At 36.9% G+C, this 27,986-nt stretch overlaps 1 protein-coding gene across 28 annotated transcripts in view; it reads left to right on the top strand.

Moving 5' to 3' along the window:
- Positions 1-27,986, top strand: part of SUPT3H (SPT3 homolog, SAGA and STAGA complex component) — a 445,969-nt gene that overhangs the window by 144,015 nt on the left and 273,968 nt on the right. For 7 of the 28 annotated variants that reach the window (XM_065587541.1, XM_065587536.1, XM_065587535.1 and 4 more), the window contains one exon: positions 13,763-13,867. The exons of the other annotated variants lie outside the window; for them this stretch is intronic. The gene's annotated coding sequence lies outside the window, so the exon portion shown is untranslated. The remainder of the gene's footprint in view (positions 1-13,762; positions 13,868-27,986) is intronic. 28 annotated transcript variants of the gene reach the window in all.

Raw genomic sequence — 27,986 nt, 5'->3', positions numbered from 1 at the left:
CTACGTAACATAATTCTATACTACTTTAAAATATATTTCCATATTGTTACTTCAGAATTTAAAAAAAAAACCCATATGATTCTTGTTTATCTGCTCAGAAAAGGGGCTGTGTTTTGTTTTTGTTTTTGTTTTTTTTAAATTTTCATCTGGAAATGTGTATGTATGGTAATGTGTATGGCAATAGGTTTGTGTGAAAACTAATGCTGACTTGTCTTGAGAGACAGCTGTCTGTAGCCAATGAAACAAACTTTACTTCAGACGGGTTAGAGATTATTATAAGCAGAGGGATGAATTCTGAAGCATTCCTTTTTGTCAGATATTGTTAGGAGGGAAATTGGGGTTGGGGTACGCACAGGGTTCTGTACTTACACATTAAGTATTTTAACTACTTCTGCAAAATTTGGGAACTTTTTTCTTGATTGTCAAATTTCCAAAGTTTGATTTATGTGTTAATGGCATTTTTCCCTACAATAAATTAAGGGCCATTTCACTGCAACTTGACTAACTCTTTGAGTGCCTGTGAACATACAGTACTCTTTGAAAGAAAGGGAGCATCTTTGCATGGCCTCTGTGAACTATAGCATAACACAGGAAATGGAGTATAAGGGACAGTGGTAGAATTTTACTACTGGTGTTAATGGCATTCTTTTCTGTATGCTGTCAAATAGTATGATGCATTTCAGGATAATAGAGGAAATATTATAAACTAGAAATATCAATTTTTTAAAATCCTTTTACTTTGCACGTGCTTTTTCAAAGTTTAAAAAAAGTTTCCACAAACCATAGTTTAGTATAGTTAATACAAGGTTATTACAGTAAGTGTATGTAGCTAGATGGTACTTATGGAAATAAATACTGTTCTGCATGTGTGTGCGTACCTGTGTATGTGTAATAGAAAAGTCCCATGAACATTTATGACATTATGGAAGTATTTAATGTCTAAATAAGAAAGAGCCACCATAGTGGATTTAATGTAATAAAAGCATACATATATATATATATATATATAATACATAATATATACTAAAAAAATTGTGAATGTATGTACAGATAGTTTTATATTTTGTGTATCGGTGTCAAATATATGCAACATACTTCTTCATATTAACAATTACCGTAGTTCTTTCTATATGGATATTATCAAAAAAACATACATAGCACTCTAACTGTAAAAAATGATTTAGAAACAAAGGATAATACCAAGTCCTTTCCATTAAGAGATGGTTGTCCAACACAGAGAAGAGAAAACTAAAACAGAAGGTAGAAAGATTGTTTGAGGACACCAATATAGGAAATCTAGTAGGAGGAGAGCAAGAGTATGTGTTGAAGTAGACTGATATTCCAAGGAAAAAGGATGCATTATAATAGAAAAAACAGGGTTAAGAGTGGAAGAAAGCAGCAGAAAAGCAATGAAGAGGATATTTATAAGTAGAATTCTTATACTCTTTGATATCCCTTCTTAATACTCATCTTTGCTGTGATGTCTACAGAACACTGCTAGCTGGCAATGGTTAGGCAGGTTGTGAGCTGTCACTACTGCTCATTATTCAAAAAATACATGCTTTGTTACCTTATCTCCCATCCCTTCGTTGCTTCTTTGTATGTGTCTATTATGTCTTGTCTTAAACCTAGATTATGAACTGTCAAGGGTAAGGACAATATAGAGTTTTTTTTCTCTTGATTCTATAGTACCTAGCAAAATGGGGCCTTTATTTTCATTAGGGCTCTAGGTGTTATAGTAATGTGAATAATAAATAATATTTTAGATGCTACTTTGAGGAAAGCCAACTTCCTTTTGGTTTCAATAAATACATTTTGTAAAATACTGTAAAATAATGCATTTTTCCAGGTATGACAGAATAATTGCAGGAAACGTTTATTCTAATTTGTATGACATTTGGTTCAAATGCTTACATGTGGAGTATTTTATACATGTGTAGGTGGATTATTGGGATTGAGAACGTAAATGATTTTAATGATCAAAATTAATTTATTTTTGTGAATTGTTCTTAAAATACAGAGAGAGGTGGATTTTCTCCATGTAACTGTCATTCTACCAGCCTTTGTGCCTGAAACTTTTAAAATAAAACCTTTCTGAATGCTATTGGTCAGGAAATGGTTCTTTTTCAAAACACTCACATTTATATACTGCTCTTTAAATTGTTAGGCTATTTTCCTTAATATTTTCTCTCTTTGCCACACAGCCTGTGTGTGGTCAGAGAGTTTTTTGAGATTGTTGTAGGAAGCACATTACTTGCTTTTCAATTTCTCTGTACTTGGGTGGTCATTGAATAGCTTGATACTGTAGCAGTGAGCCATGCTTGCTCATTTATACATAGCTTTATTGTTTAAAATCTCTTCCTGCCGTTAATTGCTCTCATTATATTGACATTTTTCAGGTTTATAAAGTTCTCTGACCGTGTGCTGTTGACAGTCCTTGCTAGATTTTATTATGTAGGCAGCAAGATTTAACAAATTATGTTAATTTAAATAAATGTTAGATATTTTGGAATAACTATTGTTTCTAACACCATATTTCAGAATCTTGCCCATTTCTCTCTTTTCTGCAGAATCTGTAGCTTAGCTATTTTTTTCCCTTCTGTTTTCAAAATGTAGGTCCCATGAAAAATTGTACAGACACTCACTAGTGTCATAAATTCAGGGTAGTGTCTTTATCCTATGTATATTTTAGGTCTTAAATTTACTAATGGTAAAAGATACTGGGTTGAAAGCCCTGGAGAGTGAAACAGTGGTGGAGAAAGCTTTTCAAGTGCTACCTTGCTAATGTGCCTCATCCCTGATCCGCTTCTGTGTGTGAAGCGGAGCAGCACTTGCAGCAGGGTAATCCATTGGATAGAAGTAAGGAGATCTCTTTTTCTTTCTGTTCCTGGCACTGCCCCGACTTGGAGTGTGACTTTGTGCAAGTCACATTTTTGCACTGTGACTCTGTTTCCCCATCTGTAAAATGGTGATAATACTTTATTTGAAAAGCCCATAAGATCTGTGGATGAAAGTCCTACGTAGGAACAAAGTATAATTATTTGGCTTCTCAAAAAACTATCTTTGTCGGTGCCAGTTTGGGGGATTGTTCTGATATTATATTCACCTCCTAAGTCATTATCAACCAAGGGTTGATTTGAAATGGAAACCAGAAGGTGAAAGGCCCACTTTCTCATCACCACTCCACTGAGCCATCTTGTCTTATACCTAGGGCCCTACCAAATTCACGGTCCATTATGGCCAATTTCACAGTCGTAGGATTTTAAAATTAGTCAATTTCATGGTTTCAGGTGTTTACACCTGAAATTTCATGGTGTTGTAACCGTGGGGATCCTGACCCAAAAGGGGGTTACGGGGTGGGGTATTGCAGAACTGTTGGGGGGGGGCACGGAACGTTACAAAACTGTTGTGGGGGCTATGGGGGATTACTACCCTTGCTTCTGCACTACCTTCAGAGCTGGCCTCTGAAGGCAGCAGCCAAGGAGCTTGCTGCAGCCGGGGGAGATACCTGGAGGTGGGTCTGATCTTCCAACCCCAAGAGCAGCTGTGCAGGGAAAGAGGAAGTCCTATCCCTTCCCAGTCCCGCCGGGACTAGCAGCTGGAGCCTGATGCATGGTAAGAGCCCCTGGCTGGGGCATCCCCAGCCCTGCCTCCCCCTCCTCCCCCCCTGCAACAGTTAGATTTCATGGGGGAGATGTGATTTCATGGTCTGTAATGCATTTTTCATGGCCATGAATTTGGTAGGCCCCTACTCATAGCATTTCTATTTTTAATTTAATTTATTTTGTTGTGATTTTATAAATGGTCTATTTTAATTTACATTGAACTGAAAATTGGTGTATGAATTTCCATCAAGAAAGAATGCCATATAGATGAGTGAGGGTGGACCCTGGGATTCTTGCAGGCAAAAATTTAATCCGCAAGTGTTGTGAAAATTGAAGACATTGTTATTGTTCTGTTTATTAAAAGCAGAACCCTGCTTGCCAGTTCAGTGACTGCAGTCAAAACTGGGTTCTCAGTTCTCACTTACATTCTCTATTGTGATAAGCCACAGAGAACCAATGATTTCAGTGTACTTTTTGTATTGTACCATTGGTGTGCATGGCATTTACGGAAGAGTGTAAGGCCTGGCCCCTATTTTGAGGTGCTCACCATGGTTGTTAAAGTGAGAGATAAATGGTCCAGGGTTTTGGCAGGAGGGATAGAGAAAAACAGATGGATTTTGGAAAAGCAACTGATGTCCAGCTTCTTACCATTTCCTTTTGGAAGGTAATGGGGAAAGAGGAATCAAAAATGGGCCAAAGGCTATAGACCTTAGATTTCATGGTGATAAACACATTAGGAGTTCCTGAGAGAGACATACAGACAGATCTGAGTAATGGGAATAAGAGTGGTGTTTACAAGACAGGGGGAGAACTGATGCCAAAATCAGGGCTTAGAGGGAAAAATTAGGAGTTTGGTTTTAGAACACAGATTCAGCCAGGAATTCTTAAGCTCAGTCTAGGAATTACTGAGGGAAATGTTATGGCCTGTGTTGGGCAGGTCGTCAGACTAGATCAGGGGTCGGCAACCTTTCAGAAGTGTTGTGCCGAGTCTTATTTATTCACTCTAATTTAAGGTTTCACGTGCCAGTAATACATTTTAACGTTTTTAGAAGGTCTCTTTCTATAAGTCTGTAATATGTAACTAAACTGTTGTATGTAAAGTAAATAAGGTTTTTAAAATGTTTAAGAAGCTTCATTTAAAATTAAATTAAAATGCAGAGCCCTCCAGACCGGTGGCCAGGACCCGGGCAGTGTGTGCCACTGAAAATCAGCTCGCGTGCCGCAGGTTTCCTACCCCTGGACTAGATTATTGTAATGGTTCCTTCTGTCCATAAAATCTATTAATCTAAATGTGTTTAAGGTTGAGCTGATGTTTTCACTTTCTTACCTAAGACAAGAATACTGAGTAACTGTATGATAATGAGAGAGAAATATTTTCAATCTGGCAGTTTATATGGTGTGCCAGCATTGGAGGGACATGAGACTGCCAGGCCATTAAACATGGGTCTATGTGATGGATCATGGCCATCTATATGTTTTGGAACATGTGAAAGCATGGTTCTTCTGTGCTATATAATCCTAATTGTATACAATGGTGAAGTGAAAAATATAGAATTTGGTATTGTGTGCACCAGAGAGATTTTTTGTTAAATTCCCTTTAAACTGTGCATTGAAGAGTAGCCAGGATAAGCCTTAAAATGTAGAAATGAAACAGTTGGCTGAAATCCTGGTTTGAGAGGCCTTTACATTTGTAGTTAGCCTTCTTCCCAGTGTGAGGTACAGTTTGATCAGGATTCTATCCTGGCCAGAGTTTGTAAAAACTAGAAAATGGGATATATTAAATAGCAAATTATGGAAAAAGCTGCATGTGGCACAGTACATTTGTTCTTATCTTTAATTTTCTTGTCTCTTGTATTCGGGTTTATGGAGAGCAGTTAGGATAAATTAATTGTACCAGATTGTTTATTCTTTATAGCATTCTTCTCCACTATATTATCAAAATACAGTTAAGGTGAAGATGAGCGTTTTCCACTGTTGAAACTGATCACCAATTGTGTAGTATTTTTAAATATTATTTAATTTCCAGAGATTTGGAGGGCAGACAATTGATACTCACATTTTAAAAAGAGAAACTTCTAATATAAAGAACCACAGAAGCTTGAGATAGCAAAGACCTAAAATGAACATTTGTTATGATACCTACAAAACACTTGACAGTGGCTAGGCACCAGGTGTATGATAATCATTACTTATTATATTAACTGTAAAAGTCTCACCGCTATCTAGTGTTCCCCATTTTTTTGTCCACTGTTGCCTCTCATATATTTAAATTGTAAACTTTTTTTGGGGGGTGGGAGGGATTGTCTCTTTGTTCTTACATGTCCGTACAGTGCCTAGCGCAATGAGGCCCAAGTGTTACTACAATACAATAATAAAAAAAAAAGTCATCCAGTCCATCTCCCAAAGGAGGACTTTCAAACTAGGGACGATAGGAGGCATTAGAGTTTACAGCTAGAAAATCTGTCCAAAAACATTTTATCTTAATAGTGATTCTCAGTACTTATCTGCTATGACAGCAAAACAAGAACGTCCAGTCTCCCAAGTCTGCAGTCTGTTGACACAGGTATTGCTTGTGATTTCACAGAATCTGCACTAGTGGCCTAAGAGATGTTGTGTACTATCAAATCCTGTTGAATTCAGTAGAAGTATTTTGTCAAGTTTTTATAAAGCTGAAGTCAATAAGGGTTGGAGGCACTCAGTGTATTTTAGGATTGAGCCCTACAGTATGGCTTTAATACAGTATCAAATTATCAGTGCAGAACAGATAATATAGACAAGGACTGATAACATTTAGTGAGCAAAAATGGCACAGGAGTCTATGAAGAATACATACAGAATAAACAAATGTTTAAGTACAATATTTTATGAACTGTAATGTAATGGCCCCTCTCAAAGGTTGTTATGTTATTCTTTAACTCAGCCCTGCACGGGCATCCTGTGTCATAGTTCAGGATGCCTTACTTAATAATTTGTCAGCATAAATTTTTATACCGTGCATTTTTTGCATATGATTTTTTTAGTTTCTTGTGCAAATGTTTCTTTTTCTTTTAATTGTTTTTGTACTGATCTTGGGATTTTTTTAAACATAGCATGTACGGGTTTTGATTTAGTGCTGCATATGTGGAATCTTATTTGCTATGAATTGAACTGTGGCATCATAAATTAAAATACTGAGTGATCACCAGTATAATTTTCCTGCCTGGGCAACACAGTGCCAAGAAAGCAAAACATATTTAACAAATACAGAAATTTAATATGGATAGATTTCTTTGCTGTTAATATAAATTTTGAATGTGAGTATTTAAGGTGGGACCTTCTCTTTAGTATATTGATTTTGGAAAATGAGGAGTGTGTGGTGACTGAATTTCCATTGACACTTTTTTTTGCCATTTCTAGTAGTACATACTTGTTATTTCAACTGTTCCTTGAAAATGGCTATTTCAAATCAATATTGAAGTTGCTTGTCATGTGATACTGTCATTTAGTCTGACTTGTAACATTGCTGATCAAAGATGAAAATAACTTTAAATATATTTATTTTAGCTATTTTAATATATCTGTAAATATTTATAGCTTGTCTCTTGTAAAGGTGTGAAAGAAGACATTTCTATTTTTAAAAGACTGTTTTATGCTTTGCTTCTATTCATTTAGCAAAGTGTGAATACATATATTTTGTTCAGAAATGCTATTTAGTTTTGCATATTTTATTCAAAATGAGTTTAATATAGACTTTGTCCTAAAATATTTCAGGATTGGAGCATAATAACTACAGATATCAAAGATATTTTAGGAATTAGAACTGTATACCAGTAGTAAATTTTGGCCATATATCAACTGCAAATCTGTCTTGGTATTAGTTCAGTAAGGGAAAAGTGAAAAATTATTTAATTTTATTGTTAGCAACAGTTTTTTACTCTAATACAAGTATAATTGAAGGCCTACTTTTTTTTTTAATGTATTCAACTGTGAATATGACCGTTGGTTGTTTTAGCATTTTTGTAAATATATGTAATACTTTAGAAAAATCAGGAGAGATAGCTGAAACTTAAAACTTTGTGAAAATATTTTGTCTTCATTGAAAATGTTCTAAACTCACGTTTTTCAGTAATGCTGCATTTTAGAGCGCCATTTGTGCTCCAGTAATGGAAGCATGCTCATTTTGGCTGGGTCTCTTAAATATCATGAAGAAATTACACCACAGTTGCCTACAGCTTCTGGGCTATATTTTTTGCATTTTTGTTGTAGTAGTTTTTTGTTTAACTTGTTCATAATTTACTCCATCTTCACTGCTTTGGAATTCCCTACTAAGGTTTATGGTGAGTCGCCTACATTTCACTCATCTCAGTGTGTATCCTATGTAGTTGAACTAGTAAATTGAATTCTAATGTGCTTGGATCATAGCTACAAAGATCAGAGCATAGTAATGGCTACTGCTGAATATATTTAATGTTAGAGAAATATTCTAAAAGCATAAATGCTATACTTATTTATTTATTTAGTTATTTATTTTACAAAGTAAAGCAAAATATTTGGGAGAAAATAATACATAAGAAACAATCTACATTAAGTCTTCTATAGGGCTTTTATCATAAGGAGACACCTTGTAAACTCTGCACCAGTCATGAGTTATCAGGCCTCCTATTCATGAAGATAGATATCGCTTTCCCTATTTATTACTAAATTAATTCTGCTAAACTTTTAAATGTTAATTATTAACATTTATATGCTATATGTGACCAAAGTTATTTACTTTTGTACGTTTCTGAATGAGTAAAATTAATAAGTTTTGTTTCTTCAAAAATATGTAGTGTCAATCATTCACAACTATTCTATGTCTGATTACTAGGCTATATTACTATAGAATGATACATGTTGGCCTGATCTTGCGAGGTGCCGATCACTTTCAACTCCCATTTTTGAAGTCAGTTACTGTGAAGGCACTCTGTAGCTGGTAGAATTGGATATTCAGTGCTGGACAACTTTCTTTTAGTATCTGACAAAATATTGCTTCAAACTTATTTTATGAAAAAAAACTGTCATGTCAAAAGTGATATAGTACACTATTTTATAAACAAAACATGGAAACAGTATAAACCTTAATGCGTACAGATGTAATCCCAAATTCCCTTGAGATCAGCAAGCTAGAGAAAATTGATTGTGATTTCAAAAATATGAATCTGCTTTAAGCATCTTCAAATCGCAGTTTCGCATTCAAAGCTGACAAAAGGCCATGGAAAACAATTGTCCTGACTGAGCCTTTCTGCAGGGTTTTTAAGATCACAAATCAAGCGACTAAAGTGATTTCAGTTGGAGTTATGGATGCTTATGTCCTCTCATGATGAGGTCATAATACAGACCCTGATTCTGTGTGAAATAATTACAGAATCAGGTCCATAAACCTGTTATATTTTTTTAAATGAGTATTTATGATGATTCTTTATAAACCAAACATGCAGGACATGTAGCCTATTAGAACTAAATCATACCTTGTTTTATATCTGAAATCAGTAAAACTGTTTTTCAAACTATTAATTCACCATTTCACACATCTGAGATCCTGTAATTTATGAACAAGCATCATTGGAATCATAGGGCTGTGCCATAATAAACTCAGATGGCTTATATAGTAAACTCTGCATATTAATGTATGTGATGTACAATTCGTTTTCCATTATCAAATGCTAGAGAGTTGAACAAACGAGTGAAATTCTGAAAGTACAGTGTAATTAGTTATACATAATTTTATACAACTTTGAAAGGAGCAAGCACTTTATATTTTGTAGATGTGAAAAATAGCTTTGAGCAATGTCCTTTTATGAACAAAATGCTGCTAAATTAAAACAAGAAACTGTAATCTGCTAGAAATTCAGCTCAAGGCAGTTTGCTAAAAGTTTAAGAACTTCAATGTTTTAGTTGGAACTGATGTAGAAGAGGTATTATTTTAAACAAAAATGAAGTCTACAGCTATCTGGTTGTGAATGTGTCTCAATTACAGTGGCGTCCATGGATCTTGGATCTGAATGAAGATTTGGCTAGAAATTCTCCACATCCTATTCTGTATTTCCCTCTGAATAAGAAACAGCATGTGTGAATTACATTTACTATAATCCACTCCATACTGGGTAATAAAAATTCTGTGAAAAATTATTATTCATGGTTTAAAATTACACTGATTATATTGCAAATATTTCCAGTTTTAACTAGCTATATGTAAAATGATTTTCAAAATGTAATGCTGAGTTGCTAACATTATAATATTTTGCAAAATGCATGCATATAAATAAGCACTAACTGTAGTTACAGACAATCACATTCCAATGGTCATGTAACTTCCTGCATTTAACCTAACATGAAACATTATTCACTGAAAAGGAAAAATACTTTTTCCTGAGTTTGCCACCCAAGCAATTAGAATGAATTGCTACTACTGTAAAGTGGGGAGTTACTGAATGAGATAATCTGTATTTAACCTTCCCATAATACAAGACTAAGGAATAAAAACATGTTCTCTTATGCATCAACTTAAAGTATTTTTTCAGTTGTAGTTAAGTTTATAAAGATGTTTCTTCTGTTTTATTAGAAAAACCAAACGTGTATATTTTAGAAATCATTTTGAACTTAACTGCTGAAGTTGCTACAGCACATGCAATATACTTAAAAGAATTTTTAGCTATGAAGTTACACCAATACTTTCACTATCCAGTTTTAATCAAAACAAAAAGGGGCATTGCTACCATCAGTGCATACACATGATTAAAATGAATGGTAGCTATGTGTGAATTTTGAAGGGAAACTATAACCCTAAACTAGAGATGCCTTATTTCTAAAAGTTTTTATAATGAGCATTTGTTAAAATGTCACATGATTAACTTTCTTCTAATATAGAAATTTAGGTTAGAACTAAATAATTAAATTAAAATGTATTCAGTTTAAAGCTGAATAAAAATTAGTTTCTCATTTGATATTTCTTATTTCGTAGAATATGTTAAAGCTTTCATGTGGAAGTGCAAAACTATTTTAGATGGAAACCCAATATACTGCTTTATCCCTTCTTTCTCAATCCCAGAATGTGAGAGAGAAGTTACTGCATATGATATGGGATAAAGAATAATTTTCTACCTACAGAAAACTGACTAGTCCAGTAATATTAAAAGGATGAGTCTCTCAGCATAAACTGGTGCTAAAATTATAGTGTCGTATAGTCACTGATAATTCTTTCACCAAGAAGATTCTTAATTAAACTGCATTCAAATCAAACTGTTTAGATAAATGTTCAGTCTAGTTTCCGTATGGTACGTCCAGTTGTTTCATTGGGGAGGGGGGAGTGAGGGGAGAAAGGTGAGCTAAAACATAAGGAGATTGAAAACAGGGCCATTTAACGTTAATCTAAATTCTATTTCAAGCTCAGGTATTTCTACTAAGATGTTACTTTTGTTTAAAAAGGCTAAATCACTGCTTTAACCATGATTATCTACACATCTTGGCTTCTAGAGCAGTGAAGTTTATTATATGAGAGGGGCCACTATATCAGAATCAGAAAAGCTCTTATGAATAGCTACCACACAAACTAATGTCAGAGAAGTGCAGAGAGCAAGTCTTCAAATAAACTGAAAAATAATTTTTTCTAGGTGCCGTTTTCATGTCTCCTAGCAAATTAAAGGTCGTACTCCTAGCAGCTTGTAAACCAGAAGAAGTTAGCTCATGGCCTCACATAAAAATGTAGCAGTCTGTTCCTCATATGCCACCTTCGTATTTAACCAAAAAATAGCTGCTAGTTATATTTTTAAAAATAGAAGTCTGTTTACTTTTCTTAATCTGTCTTGCAAATTGCAAATATTTCTGACCCTCCACCCTTCTTCCATATTTTTCTTTTGTGTTTGATACAAGTAATTAATCTTATAGATTGGTTTTGGACTGTCAGAAGGATATAATATAATATAGTTTACTGACTGGTTGCCTTCCAGATGTCTACATGGGTTGAAAACTGGATTATGGTATTTAAGACACAAACTCGGCCCTTGCTTGTTGCAGAAGAATACTCCTTAGTTAAGCCACAAACTCATACAAATAAGGCTCTCGTCTTAAACAACATATTTTTCAGCTGATCTTTGAAAATATTAATTCAAAAGTTTCACGTTGGAAATGTTTTTTCTTAATTATGTTTGTATATAACAGACAGAAAAATTATTTTGCTATGGGATTAAAATAGGAGAAATAGGCAAAGGCAAGTGGATGAGGGGGTACAAGTTTCACAGTTAGATTTAAAAAAAAAAATACAATCTAAAGAGAGTAAACCACAGATGTGACTATATAGTGGTATTTAAAGATATGGATCTCTAATATTTATGACTGCTCGTCTTATGTAACCACAAAGTCAAAAAAAAAAAAAAAAAAGAATTATATTTTGTGAAACCATATTAAACACTGTGCATGCTTTATCTACACCTTTCCTTCTTGGAAATAAATACAAATTCAATTAAATGAACTTCATGTAGTTTATAAACAAAACAGTTCAATTAAGGGATGTTATAGCAAAATATGTCTCATGCAGACTTTCACTTAATTGCAATTGATCTATATGTCTCAGTATATTGCACAATATGCTTTATAACTTCTAGGCAGTCTCAGGAAAGCCAAAACAAACATATTTAGCCTGCTAAAATTAGAGAATTTTTGATAGTTTTATTATATTTTGATAGTACATAAATATACAGTGCTCATGTTTTCATGGTTGCCCTGTATGATAAGAAACTATGTGTTAGATTGCATTTTGACAAAATGAGCAAAATACTGTTTTTTGCCTTACCCTGTTAGGCAGTTTTTCTAATTAATTGAAATATCAGAATAAGTAATTTTACATATTTATATTTAATTTTTAATTGTAATCAATATTTGGTATTCATGAATAAGGTAACTGCTCTCAAGCTAATATAACCCTCAGCAAAATAAAAATTTCTTAAAATCTTTTTCTTAATTTAAATGGCATAGCAATATCATTATTATACAAGAGGTTAGTAGAACTGCCTATTATAAGGTTGCCAAACATTTCCCATTATATGGCTATTTCAGTTATTTGTAACTTTGCCCAACTTTAACATTTGAACAGAAATTTTCCATGCTGAGTATCTGTCTCAGGCTGATTTTTTTGGAAAAGTTCCGCCAAATGGTTCATCCATTTCTAAGAACAGGGCTAGGAAAAAAATACTTGACATTTGACAGCAAGAGTCTCACTAGTATGTAGCTTCTGCCTTTTTGCTCTCCCCATGAAAATCCAACCAGATTTAAGTCTTTGAACATGGCTGTTAACATATGCCTCTTCTGTGCTCTCCATGTTCCTGGTGCCCCGGCAACAAGGAGGAGAAGGAGGAATCTGCTTGGCTGAAATGCAGAGGACCGAGAAGCATAGAGAAGTGTCAGAGACCTGGTGTGGAGAAAGTGGGAGGAAAGGGGACAATCAGGCTGCTGGAATGGGGAACAGGGGCAGAGAGGGGAAATAAGACCTGGCTGCAAAGGAGTACATGCTAGAGGTGGGGCATAAAGGGTTGTTACCACTAAGACATGCTCCCCTCTGTAACCTGGAATAGAACCCAGGATTCCTGAGTATCATCATCCCTCTTCTGTCAGCAACTATTTGTGAAACCCACTGGCAGTGGGGGTAACGACTTGGGACTAGGAGTCAGGAGGGGAGAAGTGAGGACTAGCTGAGCAAGGAGACTGGGATACGGATGAGAAGCGTAAGGAGTGAAGATGGGGACAGGCTAGGTGAGAAATGGAGGTGGGGAAGAGACAGGATATGGGGATAAGGACAAGTTAGAGGAAGTGGGGCAGAAGGAGTCATGGTTGGGGAAAGTGGGTAGAAGAGTCTGTGCCCACTAGAATACACTTCCCTCTAGAACATAGAATGGAACCCAACATTCCTAAGTCTCACTATTCCTTTGCTGTCAGCAATATCTGTGAAACCGACTGGCAGAGTGTCCCATCCTCTCCCTCATGCTGGTCCACACACAGGATGACAACTTACTATTGCAGTCAGTTACTATGTTATTGGCAAAGGTCTTTATGGTGGATCTCAAGGTTCCAACCCTCTTGATGAATCATGTGGGTTTCAGTATGATGTCACATAATGGAATTTGTTTTTTTCATTTTTTTTAAACTAGGAAACTACATGCAAAAAACAACAACAACAAAAAAACCAAACAAAAAAAAACCACACCACACCTTAAACGAACACTATAAAGACCACAAAGTCAAGCACGGAAAAGGTAGGAAATTCCAGAAGTAAGGTTGCCTTGTGTGAACTGAATTCGGCCCCCTTGTGCATATGTAACGGGGTTACACATGTGCATTATGATAGTCTTTATTTCCTTAAGCAAATACTATTTTTTTTCCACATTCAAATTCTGCTCTGAAGACAGAATTATTAATTTCCTCCTGGGCCTTCCTGTGGTGCTCTCCACTATAGTTATTTCTGGGGGGAGGGATAGCTCAGTGGTTTGAGCATTGGCCTGCTAAACCGAGGGTTGTAAATTCAATCCTTGAGGGGGCCAGGTAGAGATTTGGGGCAAAAATCTGTCTGGGGGTTGGATTAGATGACTTCCTGAGGTCCGTTCCATCCCTGATATTCAATAAGTATTAATGATGTAATTTTCACAACACCCCTGTGAAATTAGGGGTGTGGTGGTGGTATCCTCATTTTACAGATGGGGACCTGAAGCACAAAGTGTCTGGTCAGAAGTATCTACTAATTTTGCGTGCCCAATTTGAAACACCCAGGATCTGATTTTTGGGAGTATGTCACATTGTATTACACTTAATATATGTTTTTTTTAAAAAAAAGCTTCTGTTGATTTCGGGTGCAGCTGTGAGTGCTCAGCACTTCTTGAAATCAAACCCTTGGGTCTCAAGTTGTGCACCCAGAAAAAAACTGAACACACAGTTAGCAGTATTTGGGCACTGATCCTGTAAAGATTTAGGGCTTGTCTTCATGTATAGTGGTGCAGCTGTAGCATTTTAGAGAAGACACTGCTATGCTGACGGGAAAGCTTCTCCCATTGGTGTAGTTAATCCACCTTCCTGAGAAACGGTAGCTATATCGACTGGAGAAGCTCTCCCTTTGATATAGCACTGTGTACATGGGGGGGGCAGGGGGTTAAGTCGGTATAACTTGGTTGATCCACACTACTGAGCAACATAGTTATACCAATATATGTCTGTAGTGTAGACCTGACCCCAAGTTCGTGCTTAAATTTATATACTTGGATTAGTCCAAGTGAAATCAGTAGGATCTCTCACTTGGACTAGTCTCAGATAAATCAGATTGTGCATCCTTCTACTCCAGTCTTTTTCTAGAAAATAAGACCTTTATTTACCATATATTTAAAGCAGCTTCAGTATAGTACCTTTCTTAAAAAATACCAAATGCATATATAATTAAAATAAATAATTTGAATGTTAGGAGTCATCATAGTTTTCCTGATCTCAAATAAAGTCCTCCCAATCATTTAATTGTCCTGTCATTTTGAATTTCTATAAATTTAGAACGAAATTCCACTCTATAACACAGGTATAAATTCAGAGCAACTCCAGTGGAGATGGTAGATATATATGAGTATAACTGGGAGCAGAATTTGACCTTTAAAAATTATGTAAATAATTCAGTCCTTTAAAATTTCACATCAACCCTATCTATAAATCTAATTCATGTTATTAGGTTTGCTGCAGCATCTCCAGATTCTGACATTCCATGGACGGATAAATGGGATAATATGTAATTTATTATTTTTAAAAAGTTGCTGAGAGATGATTATTCATTATATATCACATAAGTATTAATTTCTAATATGCACATTTAATTTAGATAACTAATTATTAAATACATATCTGATGATTCAGTTATGAGTAAAGAATTGCCAGAGTGTTTCTTACATTCAGGATGTATTGAGGAGAGTCATTGGGTTAAATCATCTCCTCCTGTGGAAAACCCACAGCAAAAATAATGCCGCAAAAACTCAACAAGTTCACACTTGTGAAGTTGCTGCCCCCTTTTGCTGTCATTGGAGAGTGTAGCTGCGCAGAAGGGCTAAGAGCATGTTCATGAGACTCGGTGCAAGCCAAGGTCCTCTGGAGAACACCGCCTCCAACCCCATTGTTCCCAGGGCATTATGCTGCCTGTCCTCTTTGTAGGGTGACCAGACAGCAAATCGGGACGGGGGGCGGGGGGTAATAGGAGTCTATATAAGAAAAAGACCCAAAAATTGGGACTGTCCCTATACAATGGGACATCTGGTCACCGTATCTCTCTGTGTTGCTCTGTGTCTCTGCCATTTTCCCTAGCATTATGATTCATTCAGGATCTGTGCTGCTAATAGCTCTACCTTTATCTGTACTTCCCCAGGAGGGATAAAGCAGCCTTGAAACGATTACTTTTTCCTGATGATGTTACTAACGGTAATCCAATGGATATTTTTGCACCTAATATCATGTAATGTAGCTGCTCTATGGTTCTGTGTCTGCCTGAACTTTCAAGGCCCGTACCATCTTGTGTTATTGTTGAGCAGTTTGTGATTAAGGCAGGGAACAGGGACTTGGGAGATCTGATTTCTGTTTCCAGCTCTGCTCTGTGATCTTGGGGAAATCACTTAATCACTCTGAGCCTCCATGCCCATTTATAGAATGGGGATAATACCTCATGGGAGTGACTGAGAATGTGTCAACGTATGTACAAATATACCAGGAAGATGAGCACCAAAAAAAATCCTATTGTAGCAGTTTCTTGTTTCTGACCCTGGGGTTTGGTCCCCGTTTCTAGTATTTGTTTTTGAGGAACGAGAGAGACACGTTGATTGTCTGAATAAGGTGTTCGCTAATTCAGCTTTAGGGAAAAAAAGGGTTGATATGAAATTCCTTTCATTTTTTGGATGTTTTTAGTCCTGAGGATGACTGACCTAAAAATTGTGTATTTAATATTAACTATTATACTAATACAAAAGTGTGTACTTAAATTTTATACATGTAAATATCAGTGAATTGGATTTTCTTTTTTTAAAAAGGGAAGAAAAATGGTGCCATTAAATAAATTTCTAGTATTTTTGCTTATGTCAAGTAATTTTTTTTTTTTTTTTAAGGTCTGTCCATAGTACTGCAAATCCTGTTGGGTGGCAGGTGCAGTTAACCACATCACAGAGCTTCAGTTCTATATTTATAACCAGATTTTTTCTACTTAAAATTATACTTAGCAAACAGTTTAAATTTTAAACTAATATTTTGCTTCTAATGAGCAGTTGGGAAAGGTTTTCCATCACAAAGCATAATGTCAAATGAAAACGATCTACATATAGTGTTAAGGTTGTGAGGCAAACCAAGCAGCAAGGAAATTCAGCATTACTAATAATCCTGTATTAATGCATTTCAAAATTATTTAAAGGAAAGCCATAAAACTATAGCCTTCGTTAATTAAGAATGCGAGAGTTTTCACTTCACTTTTCCTAACATGTCTACTTATACAACAACTATAACATTAATTTTATGCTTAAATTTTCATAGCAGTTTTACCTAATATGACATTCTCTAAATACATCTCCATTAGCTTTTAAAGACACTTAAGCAAGGGCGTGTGTTGGGGGAACAGCAGATAAATACCTATTTTTGTTTTTTTTAATTGACTTTTTTATATACCGTAGATGAACAGTTTAAAAGTGTCACATGGTGCATTCCACAAGTAAACCTCAGCATGCATATACAGATATTAAGTAAGGTGACCAATGCCCAGATCATGACTTGATCTCTGAGTCAAGAGACAGAAAAATACAGTGCAAGAGTAATGTGTTGTACCTTCTCAGAATCACTCTGTCCAGTTTCCACATATGCAAAAAGAAACAATTTTTTAAAATCAGCATGTTAACCCAAGATGTTTGGTATGCATAGTAAAACTTGTGAAAATGAGTAACTGTACAGTTGTTGCTTTTACAAAAAAAATACTATCCTGGCAGTTATCATTTTCCCCTCTAAAGTTATTAGACTATATTATGGACTAATTGCTTGTCAAGTTTTATTTTTTTAATCAAAGCCATTTTTGAGTTTTATATGACAGCAGCAAAACATCTAAAACTGTCAATTGTATCCTCCTCCTCCACTGAAAACATTCAAATTTTAAAAGAAAAAATCTTGGTTGTAAATCAGATATGACACATTTTGGCCTACAGTAATTTTTTTTAGAAATAATTGTTTAGAAAATTGGAATTTATAATAGTATTGCTCTGTCAGAAATTTAAGTATAGAAATGCAAAAATCTGTTTTAATGAAAGGGACTATTAGCTATCACTATTTGAGTGGTGACCATGGAGGGTATAATATATTCTCACATTGCATAGAGATTTTTCCTATGTATTAATTCTGGCTCAAACACATAAGGATGTTTGAAGATGGCCCCATTGAAGATGAACTCCCATTGACTTGTATTTTTGAAATGTAGAAAAGTGGTGTAATCATGTTTGGGAATTTTCCCTCCTTGTTATCCGTATTTAAACTACATCACTATATATACAGTATATGTTCAACTCTCCTCTTTTTCAGTAAAGAGATCCCATTCAAAAATACACTGAATTATTGTACTAGTATAATTTTTAATGAAAATATTACTGTAAAACTTGAAATATTTTAAAATGCATATATTATCTTTTTAGATAAGTGTCTGTGAAATTAGGGAACTATAAAATAATTTATACTTTCATTAACCAATATGTAATAAGAATAATTTTGCAAAAAATAATGTGCCTCAGAATATTTCAAATTAAACACAGTAATGCAAGAGGATATCTAAGGTGAAAGATGTTTGTGTAATGCTAAACATAACCAAAGAAACTGTGGTTTTAGCAAAGGTACCATTGCTCTATTTTATCAAGTGCCAGAAGTTGCATAATGAAAGTCTTTCATTTTGGGGGGGAAAAGAAGTAGAGAAAAAAAACACACAAAAATGCCACCCAGCTGGTAGAGATCTTCCTAATTTTTACCTGATTGTATTTCTGAAGAAATATGGCAGGGCCCTCGTAAATTTTCAACATGAACTGCATTTTTGTTGCCAATTTCCATATCCTTTTAAAAGTGCTGAAGCGTGCATTTGCTATTTATGTTTGCAGTAGACTGAGTACACTTTTACTATTTGTGGTTTTAGAAATTGGAAACAACCAAACAGTGGTGCTATGGTCTAAAAAAATAAATTTTAAACAGCTGTGGGACAGTATTTTTAGAATGGTAGAAGTCCTTCTAAAGACAGAGTTGTAACTGTGTCTTTCTGTAGAAGGAATACTACAAATAAAAAAAAAGTCAGAACTCTATTGTGATTACACCTTTATTTGTTATGTTCTGGAATAATTTAACTAACATTAGACAATTTCTTTTTATTTTTTTGTTGGCAAATAAAACCAATCATGTGAATACCATTGTGCCAAATCTTTTCAGGCTGTCCATTTAGATATTTGAACTAGTTAAAACAAGGCTGCTATTTATTTTTATATAGAGCTTTACATATTAATAGCATTTTAGCTAACTACTGCTTCCAGTGCTCTTCTGGGATAGGTGAGTACATATGTACTACTTACAGATGCGATAATTGAGGCAAAGAGATGAAGAGATTTGCCCAAGGCCATGCAGTGAGTTAGTGGTAAATCCAGGATTAGAATTCTGAACCATCTGGCTTGACATCTAATGCTCATTCCTATTTATCTCACTATTTCTCTGGATACACTAATATTTGGGACTTAGCAATTTGATATTGTATCTCATTATTTTATTAATATTTCCCATGTCTCTTAATAGATACCTGATAATACAGCCACAGATGACAACATACAGTGATCTTGGATTTGTGCTTGCCTTGTTAGCATATTTCAACATGCTTATTTCCAGACGTTTGCAGTATACTGTAGAAAGTATAAGTCCTTTGAAAATGGTTCTTTAGGTCATGAAAATATGAAACTAACCCCCCCCCCCACCTGTTTAAATCTATTTTAATTGGGCCCAGATTGTTAGTTGAATGTTATAACTATTCATATGATCATACATTTAAGGGCAGAACAGGATCATTATGGACTTTTAATTTGATCTCCTGCATAACACAGGCAATTGTATTTTACCCGGTAATTCTTATGTTGATCTCAATAACTGGTTGAACTAGATCATGTCTCTTAGGAAGACAATCAGACTTGAATTAAAAACGTCAGTTTACCAACCCTTGGTAAACTTGTCCAATAGTTAATTGTTATGAGAGAGAGACTGTGTGTGTTCGTGTGTATGCACGCGCACCCCTTCTTTCCAGATTTCTAGTTTGCAGTCCTGTAGTATCAGATATTGTCTCCCTGTGTAGATACATATATTTTGCAATCCATTTATCTCTTAACCCTTTTTGTATTAAGCTAAATAGATTGAACTGTTTAAGTCCCTATTGTAAGACATGTTTTCCAAACCTCAAAACAGTAATGCAGCTATTCTCTGAATCCTTCCCAATTTTTCAACATATTTTTTTAACATGTGGACACCTGTCTCAACAATGCGTTAGGTTACATCTACACTGCAACTGGGAGAGTGTGCTTTCCAGCTCAGTTAGACACCTGCTGGCTGTGCTTGAGCTAGTGCACTAAAAATCGTGTAGCTGGGGACAGCTTGGGCTTGCCGCCCGAGAACAAACCTGCTGCTACCCTTTGGCTTCATTGCTATTTTTGGCACAGTGACTTGAGCAAAGTTAGCATGTCTTTCCACCTGAGCTGAGAAGCACCCATAGAAATGTCACTTCAGGGATCTCCTTTTTATATATCTACCATTACCCCAAGTTCTTTATAGAGTTACTTCTTACCAGAATACAGTCCTCCATTCCATTTGTAGCCTACGTTCTTTGTTCCTAGATGTGTATCCTTCCATTTGGCAGCATTTGTTTGATTGCATTCAACTTACAGATGATCCAGTTCTCTGTACTGCTGACCTATCTTTATGTACTGTTCCACCAAGTTGTCATCTGCGAACTTTATCAACAATATTCTCATATTTTCTTTAAGATCATGTATAAAAATATTGAATACCCCTGCTCTGAGAATTGATTTCTGCAGGGCACCAGTAGAAAGATCTATACTCTTTTGATGATTCACTGTGAATAATTATATTTTGAGATCAGTGAATTAGCCTGATAGTGATAAATATTGTAAACTATTTTACTTATTTTGTTATTTGTTATATGCCCTTGTTAATTTCAGAGTGAAGGAAAAATACTGTATTTTCTGGCGTATAAGACTACTTTTTAACCCAGGAAAATCTTCTCAAAAGTCGGGGGTCGTCTTATACGCCGGGTGTCGTCTTATAGGGCGGGTGCTGAAACTTCCGAGCCGGACTGGAGAATCTGCGGTCGCCGCATATGGTGGGGGGAGCTCAAAAATGGCCGCGGCCGCATCCCCGCCCGATGACGAGGTGAGGGGGCGCCTCACCGGGAAGGTGTAAGTGAAGGGCGGAGCAAGCGGCAGGCATCCGGGACGCCCGGGGTATGGAAAAAAGAGAGAGAGCGGCGCTGTGCCCAGAAAAACACGCCTCTTTCACCCGTCTGGCCCGCCCTTGTATCCTATTACCGTACCTCCTTCTCTGCCTCTCAGATCTCGCTCCTGAGGACTGCAGTGAAGCGGCGCAGGCGCGCATGTGCGAGATCTGAGAGGCAGAGAAGGAGGTAATAGGATACAAGGGCGGGCCAGACGGGTGAAAGAGGCGTGTTTGCGCTACCGCTCTGATAGTCTTGGAGACAGGGAGGGCTGGGCAGGCAGGGAGAGCTGACCAATCCAAGCAGGCTTTGTATACAACAACCAGCCAATCGCCGGTAAGGTACATCGCTTGCCGTGATTGGCTGGTTGTTGTATACTGGGTACCACATACAGTACAGCACCAGTATCTGTACCTGTTCATACAGTATAGCACCAGTACATACAGTACAGTATACAAATGTCCAACAGTCAAAACCCCATCATGGCTCCACCAGCAAGAAGAAAGAAATATGAAGCCAGTTTCAAACTTAAAGTTGTAAACTTTGCCATGGAACATAATAACTGCGCTGCTGCAAGACAATATGGAGTAACAGAAAAGATGGTTCGGGACTGGAAAGCAAATGAAAAAGCATTAAAGAGTATGCCAAGGGGTAAGTGTGCATTAAGAAGAGGCACTCCACATTGGCCAGAACTCGAAAAACATGTAGCAGACATGGTGAATGAGCATCGCCAAAACGGTTATGTAGTGACACGAAATAAAATACAATTGTTTGCACTTCAGTGGGCCAAATCTAACCCAGATCACAGCAACAGATTTAAGGCCACTGTATCCTGGTGTACTAGATTCATGGGAAGGCATAATATGGTACTGAGGCAAAAGATGAAAATTGCCCCAAAATTACCTGCAGATCTTGATAGCAAAGTAAATAGTTTCCATCGATACGTAATACAACAGCGCACTAAACATGGCTATGCGTTAAGTAGTATTGGAAATATGGATGAAACTCCAATGAATTTTGATATGGTTGGAAATAAAACTGTCCATCAAAAAGGTGAAAAAACAATTTTAATTAAAACAACAGGACATGAGAAGTCCAGTTTTACAGTGGTACTAGGATGCACAGCTGATGGCGCCAAACTGAGACCAATGATTATTTTTAAAAGAAAAACAATGCCAAAATTCAAGTTCCCTGTTGGTTGTTTTGTACATGTGAATGAAAAAGGCTGGATGGATGAAGAAGGGGTAAAGCTATGGCTTGATAATGTATGGAGCAGGCGACCAGGTGGACTTATTCAAAAATGTAGTCTACTGGTGTGGGATATGTTCAGGGCTCATTTAACTCCCAGCACCAAGCAAATGCTTGCAAGACTAAACACAGATGCGGCACTTATTCCTGCAGGATTGACATCGTTGGTACAGCCACTGGATGTGTGCCTAAACAAGCCGTTTAAAGATCGCATTCAAGAACAGTGGAATGAATGGATGGTTAGCGGCGAAAAGTCATTCACAAAAGGAGGAAACATGCGTGCTCCACAGTTGGATGTTTTGTGCAAGTTTGTCATAAAAGCCTGGAATGATATTGATGCAGAAACAGTAATCAAGTCTTTCAAGAAGTGTGGCATATTAAATTCATTAGATGGTATGGAGGACGACTACTTGTGGCAAGATGAAGAGGAAGCCGAAGCTGAGACCACACCATCTGATACGGAATTCGATCCATACGATGACTGCCTTACAAATGTATCACAAGATGTCATTGATGTACTTATGATATCAGATGACGAACAGGAGGATTTTGAAGGCTTTTAAAGGGAAACTGTCACGCCAGCAAAACATATAAAAATACCGTAGCTTGCAGTTATGATGGGCGTTGCTAACTCGCCAGGGACTTGCCCGGCACTTGCTCTCTCTCTCTTGTTTGTTATCTTCCTCCTATCATCATCAGTTCCAGTTTGGTTGACAGCTTAGAAAACAAACAGCATGGCAGCTCCCATGGGTTTATTGTCTTATCCTTCCTTTCAGCTTTACAGTGAATTAGGAAAAGTTTAATCCACTTGCACTGTTTTATGTTTACATGTTTGATGACAAACAGCCTTATGTTTATAAGTGACAGTTTTCCTGCTAAGTACCTGCATGTCATAAGCATTTGAATTAAAATTACCATATTGAAATCAAATCTGATGTTTTTTAAATTTTTTTTTGGTGTGCGTTGGAAGAGGGGTAGTCTTATACGGCGAGTATATCCCAAACTCTATATTTTAACTGGAAAAGTTGGGGGTCGTCTTATACGCCCAGTCGTCTTATACGCCGGAAAATACGGTATTTATTACTTAAAGTAAACCTTGTCAGTAAATGGTAGATGATCTTTAGGAAGAAATGTATTGTATGTTGATCATATTTGCAGTTAGTATTGAACTAAGAGGTATTTCAAACACACAGTGGGAGGGAAGTGTAGCAGGGTCTAGTGAGCCTAGAGAAATTCTGATATAAATTGTGTTTAGAAAAATGTCAGGAAGTGCATTTGGGAAGAAATAATTGTAAGCATCAGTACGAAAACAGTATTTGACTATAAAAGAATACCGGTAATTGGAATACGCAGCTATGGAAGAAGTTAGCTAAGACCTCACAGTGTTGTAAAGAAGGCCAATTTCAGTTGGGCCTGAGCAGTAATACCCCTTATGTACAGCCATGATAAGGGAGCACTTAGAATTCTCTGAATCTTGTAACTATAAAAGAGACATAAAAGAAAATTCAAAAAAACATGCCCAACAAGAATTGTGGAAGTTAATAATGTATTTTGTATGCTGCTCCCTGGGTGGTGTAACCACCCAGTCTCATTTCACTAAGCACCATCCTCCCCGCATTAAAATACCTCAAAAAGTCAACTTCTTCAAACATAAGATGTGAGTTTATTATCATTAGCGGAAAATTAAAATAATTGAAAAGGGACCAGGCAAAATATAGAAATAATGTGATGTATTTATGAAGACAAATTGTAAACTTAATGGGAACAGTTAAAATGTGGTAATGCAACTCGATATAGTATTTGAAATAAAACATAAAGGGGAGAATTTTGTTAACTGTTAAAGGGTAGTATAAATATTTCATTAAAATTACTTAAGTTCTGACTGTTTAATATTTCCTTTTTACCTAACAGAGATCAATTAAATAATTGAAAACTTGCCATGGACATAATTGGTACACTAGCTCTAGAGGTGTTCAGAAGTAAACTACTGTTGATAAAACATTTACTCTCCATTTTCACCCAGATGCGCTCTAAGACCAAAATTATTTTTAGGGCATGGTGGCGTGAGGTTTATAAGACTCTCTTAGAAGAGAAGCAACTAACTAAAAGTCCTAGGGCTGCTGGAGTCACTTTATTCCTTTCAGTTATCTTGTTAGGTTTCTAATAGAGTCTATCTGAATTTCTAGTCAAGATAAGAAAAAATTCCAAACCCTGAGCTCAGCCACTATACTACTGCTTTAGTTAGTGATTGAAGGATTACGTTTTCTTCTCTTAGTGCAGATGAAGATTGCTGTTGCAGTGGACGACTAACTCTACCCTTCCTAGTGGTGATTAGCTCTCTTTAAATGTTGGAATGGAAGATTTTTCAGGTCCCTGCTCTGTCCTAGGACTTCTAGTTAGTTGCTTCTCATTTTAGGGAGTCTTATAAATCTCACACCAGAAAACACTATAAATCATTTTGGTTTCAAAGTGAATCTTGTTTGTGCTTATGTTCCCATGATTTATAGATTTTCTTTCTTCATATATCAAACAGGTAAGGTTCTTACATCTGTTTAACTTGGCCACTGTCAAATGCATGGTAATTTCTAGTTCAGTTAACCATAATTTCCAGTTTCTTAAAAGGGATTATAGTATCTTGATCCCTATTTACCACCTTTTAGGTGTTCTAGGATGCTAATGATTTTTTACCTCTGAATTCAAAAAGGTAATGAAGCTATTTCTCTGAAGGAATTACTCACTAAGTTAATTAATTTAGACTGTTCTCTTTTAGAACAGTCTCAGTTCTAAGGACCTTAGGTAAATTTGCCCCACAAATAGTTTTTTCTGGACAAGGTGCTGTTTTCTTTGGTCCAGAGGACTTCCTCTTTGAATTTCTGAGCTTTGACCATTTAAAATGTTGTGTGGTCTGTGGCCTGAGGGTTTGAAAAAGGGACCTTGCCCCTACTTTTTCCTGAGAAATTCCAACTGCAGACTTCCTTTTTCAAATACCATCTTTTTGGTTTTCTTCTAAGACTTAGCTAGATGCTTGGATTGGGTCGTGGTTCTGGGTTTGAAGATCACTTTTAAAAAGGGCTGTTCATACTAAATCTTCTTAAATTAACACTTAGCTTGATGATATCCTCAAAATGACACATTGTTCAAAAGACAGAGGTCCTTTGATAATTTTATTATAAGTGTATTGTAAGATCTGCCTTATAACAGATTTTTCTGCAAACGCAAGAGTTATTGCCTTGAAATCAAATTATGATTTTCAGTAGCTCATAGAATTGGATTTATGAAACTGGATGAACAAGTGTCTCAAACAGGTTATTAAGAGAAGGCAGAAAACCTACAAGGAATGGAAGAAGGGATGGATCAGCAAGGAAAGCTACATCTTGGAACTCAGAAAGTGTAGGGAAAAAGAGAGAACTGCCAAAAGCCAAGCGCTGTTGGACCTTGCACAGGAAAATAAAACCAATAGTAAAAGGTTCTTTAGCCATATAAATAAAAATAAAACAAGGAAAGAAGAAGTGGGACTGCTAAGCACTGAGGATGCTTAGAAAGATAATCTAGGTATGGCCCAACACCTACGTTTTTAATAAGGATAATATATATGGATATATATACCTATCTCCTAGAACTGGAAGGGACCTTGAAAGGTCATCGAGTCCAGTCCTCTGCCTTCACAGAAGGACCAATTACCATCCCTGACAGATTTTTGCCCCAGATCCCTAAGGTTGAACTCACAACCCTGGGTTTAGCAGGCCAATACTCAAACCAGAGTTTATCAAATTGGGGGTCCTGACCCAAAAGGGAGTTGCAGGGGGTGTTGCGGTATTGCCACGCTTTCTTATACACTGCCTTTAGAGCTGGGAGGCCAGAGAGTGGTGGCTGCTGCCTGAGGGTCCAGTTCTGCAGACAGCAGCAAAGAAGTAAGGTTGGCAACACTATACCATGCCATCCTTACTTCTGCACTGCTGCTGGCAGCAGCTCTGCCTTTAGAGCTGGGCTCCCGGCCAGCAGCCTCTGCTCTCCAGCTGCCCAGCTCTGAAGGCAGCGCCGCTACCAGCAGCAGTGCAGAAGTAAGGGTAGCCCCCCCCCTACAATAACCTTGCAATCCCCCGCACAACTGCCTTTTGGGTCAGGACCCCTAGAATTACAACGCCGTGAAATTTAAGATTTAAATAGCTGAACTCATGAAATTTACAATTTTAAAAATCCTATGACCATGAAATTGACCAAAATGTACCATGAATTTGGTAGGGCCCTACCTAGGATGGGAGAATTGCTAATATACTGCCTATATTTAAGAAGAGGATGTGGGGGGATGACAAACTACAGGCCTGTTCATTTGCAATTGTATGCTGGTTCTTAGAACAGTTTTTGAAAGAGAGTAGTTAAGGACATAGATGTAAATGATAATTGGGATAAAATACAACATGGTTTTACAAAAGCTAAATTGTGCCAGACCAATGTGATCTCCTTCTTTGAGAAGATAATCAATTTTCTAGGCTAATGATTCTCAAACTTTTTTTTTTTTTTCATGGACCACTTGAAAATTGCTGAGGATCTCGGCGGATCACTTAATGATCTTTCTAAATGTTGTTTGTAACGTTAGCTAACTGTTGTAAAGCACTTTGGATAAAAGCACTATATAAAAAGAACCTTAATAATTGTTTTTTTGTCCTACAAATAAAAACACACAACTCGTATTTTAATATCAGTAGTTTTACCTTTCTAATGCGATGGATGTGCCCTCTGTTCACGGCAGCCCCCGAGCCGGGGCTAGGAAGGAGGGGGGGTCTCCCCCATTGCAGCAGCCTGTGAGCTGGGGCTGGGAAGGAGGGAGATCTCCTCCACCATGGCAGCCCCCGAGCTGGGGCTGAGAAGGAGGGGGATCTCTCCTTCTCTCCCCCGTTGCTGGGAAGGAGTGCCGTCTCTCCCCCGGCAGCCACAGCCCTGGAGCTGGGGAAAGTCGCTTCTTTTTTTGGCGTCAACAGCCCTGCACATCCTAAATTCCCCCACCCCCACTTCTCACCCCACTATCCCCTCCCATCTACCCCCCACTCCTCCCAAGGCCACCACCTCACCTTAGATGTGCGTCTTCTCTAGGGTCCAGACACCTAATTCGTGGAGCCACACCTGCACGGCTCCAGTAGTTAGGTGGGTGGCCCTTCATTCTCTCATGTGTGGCTGCCGAGGTGCACACCTTAGAGGGAACTATCCGCAGATCACCTGAATGGAGCTCGTGGACCATTGGTGCTCTGTGGACCACAGTTTGCGAACCTCTGTTCTAGGCAAAGGAAATGCAGTAGAGCTAATCTGCCTGGATCTCAGTAAAGCATATGATACAATTCCAGACTGGAAATTATTATTTGAATTAGAGAAGATGGGGATTAATATGAGAATTGAAAGGTGGGTAAGGTTAGTCAAAGGGGAGACTTAAAGTGGGTTATGCTGAAAGGTGAACTGTCAGGCTGGAGGGAGGTTACTAGTGGAGTGCTTCAAGGATGCGTCTGGGGACCAATCTTATTCAACATTTTCATAACTGAGCTTGGCGCAAAAAATGGGAGTGTGGTAATAAAATTTGCAGATGACATAAATTGGGAGATATTGCCAATATGGAGGAGGACTAGAATATA

The sequence above is a fragment of the Chrysemys picta genome, chromosome 3 (assembly GCF_011386835.1).
Source record: "Chrysemys picta bellii isolate R12L10 chromosome 3, ASM1138683v2, whole genome shotgun sequence".
NCBI lineage: Eukaryota > Metazoa > Chordata > Testudines > Emydidae > Chrysemys > Chrysemys picta.
Note: the sequence above shows the minus strand (reverse complement) of the source record. Positions and strands in the feature narration are given on the sequence as shown.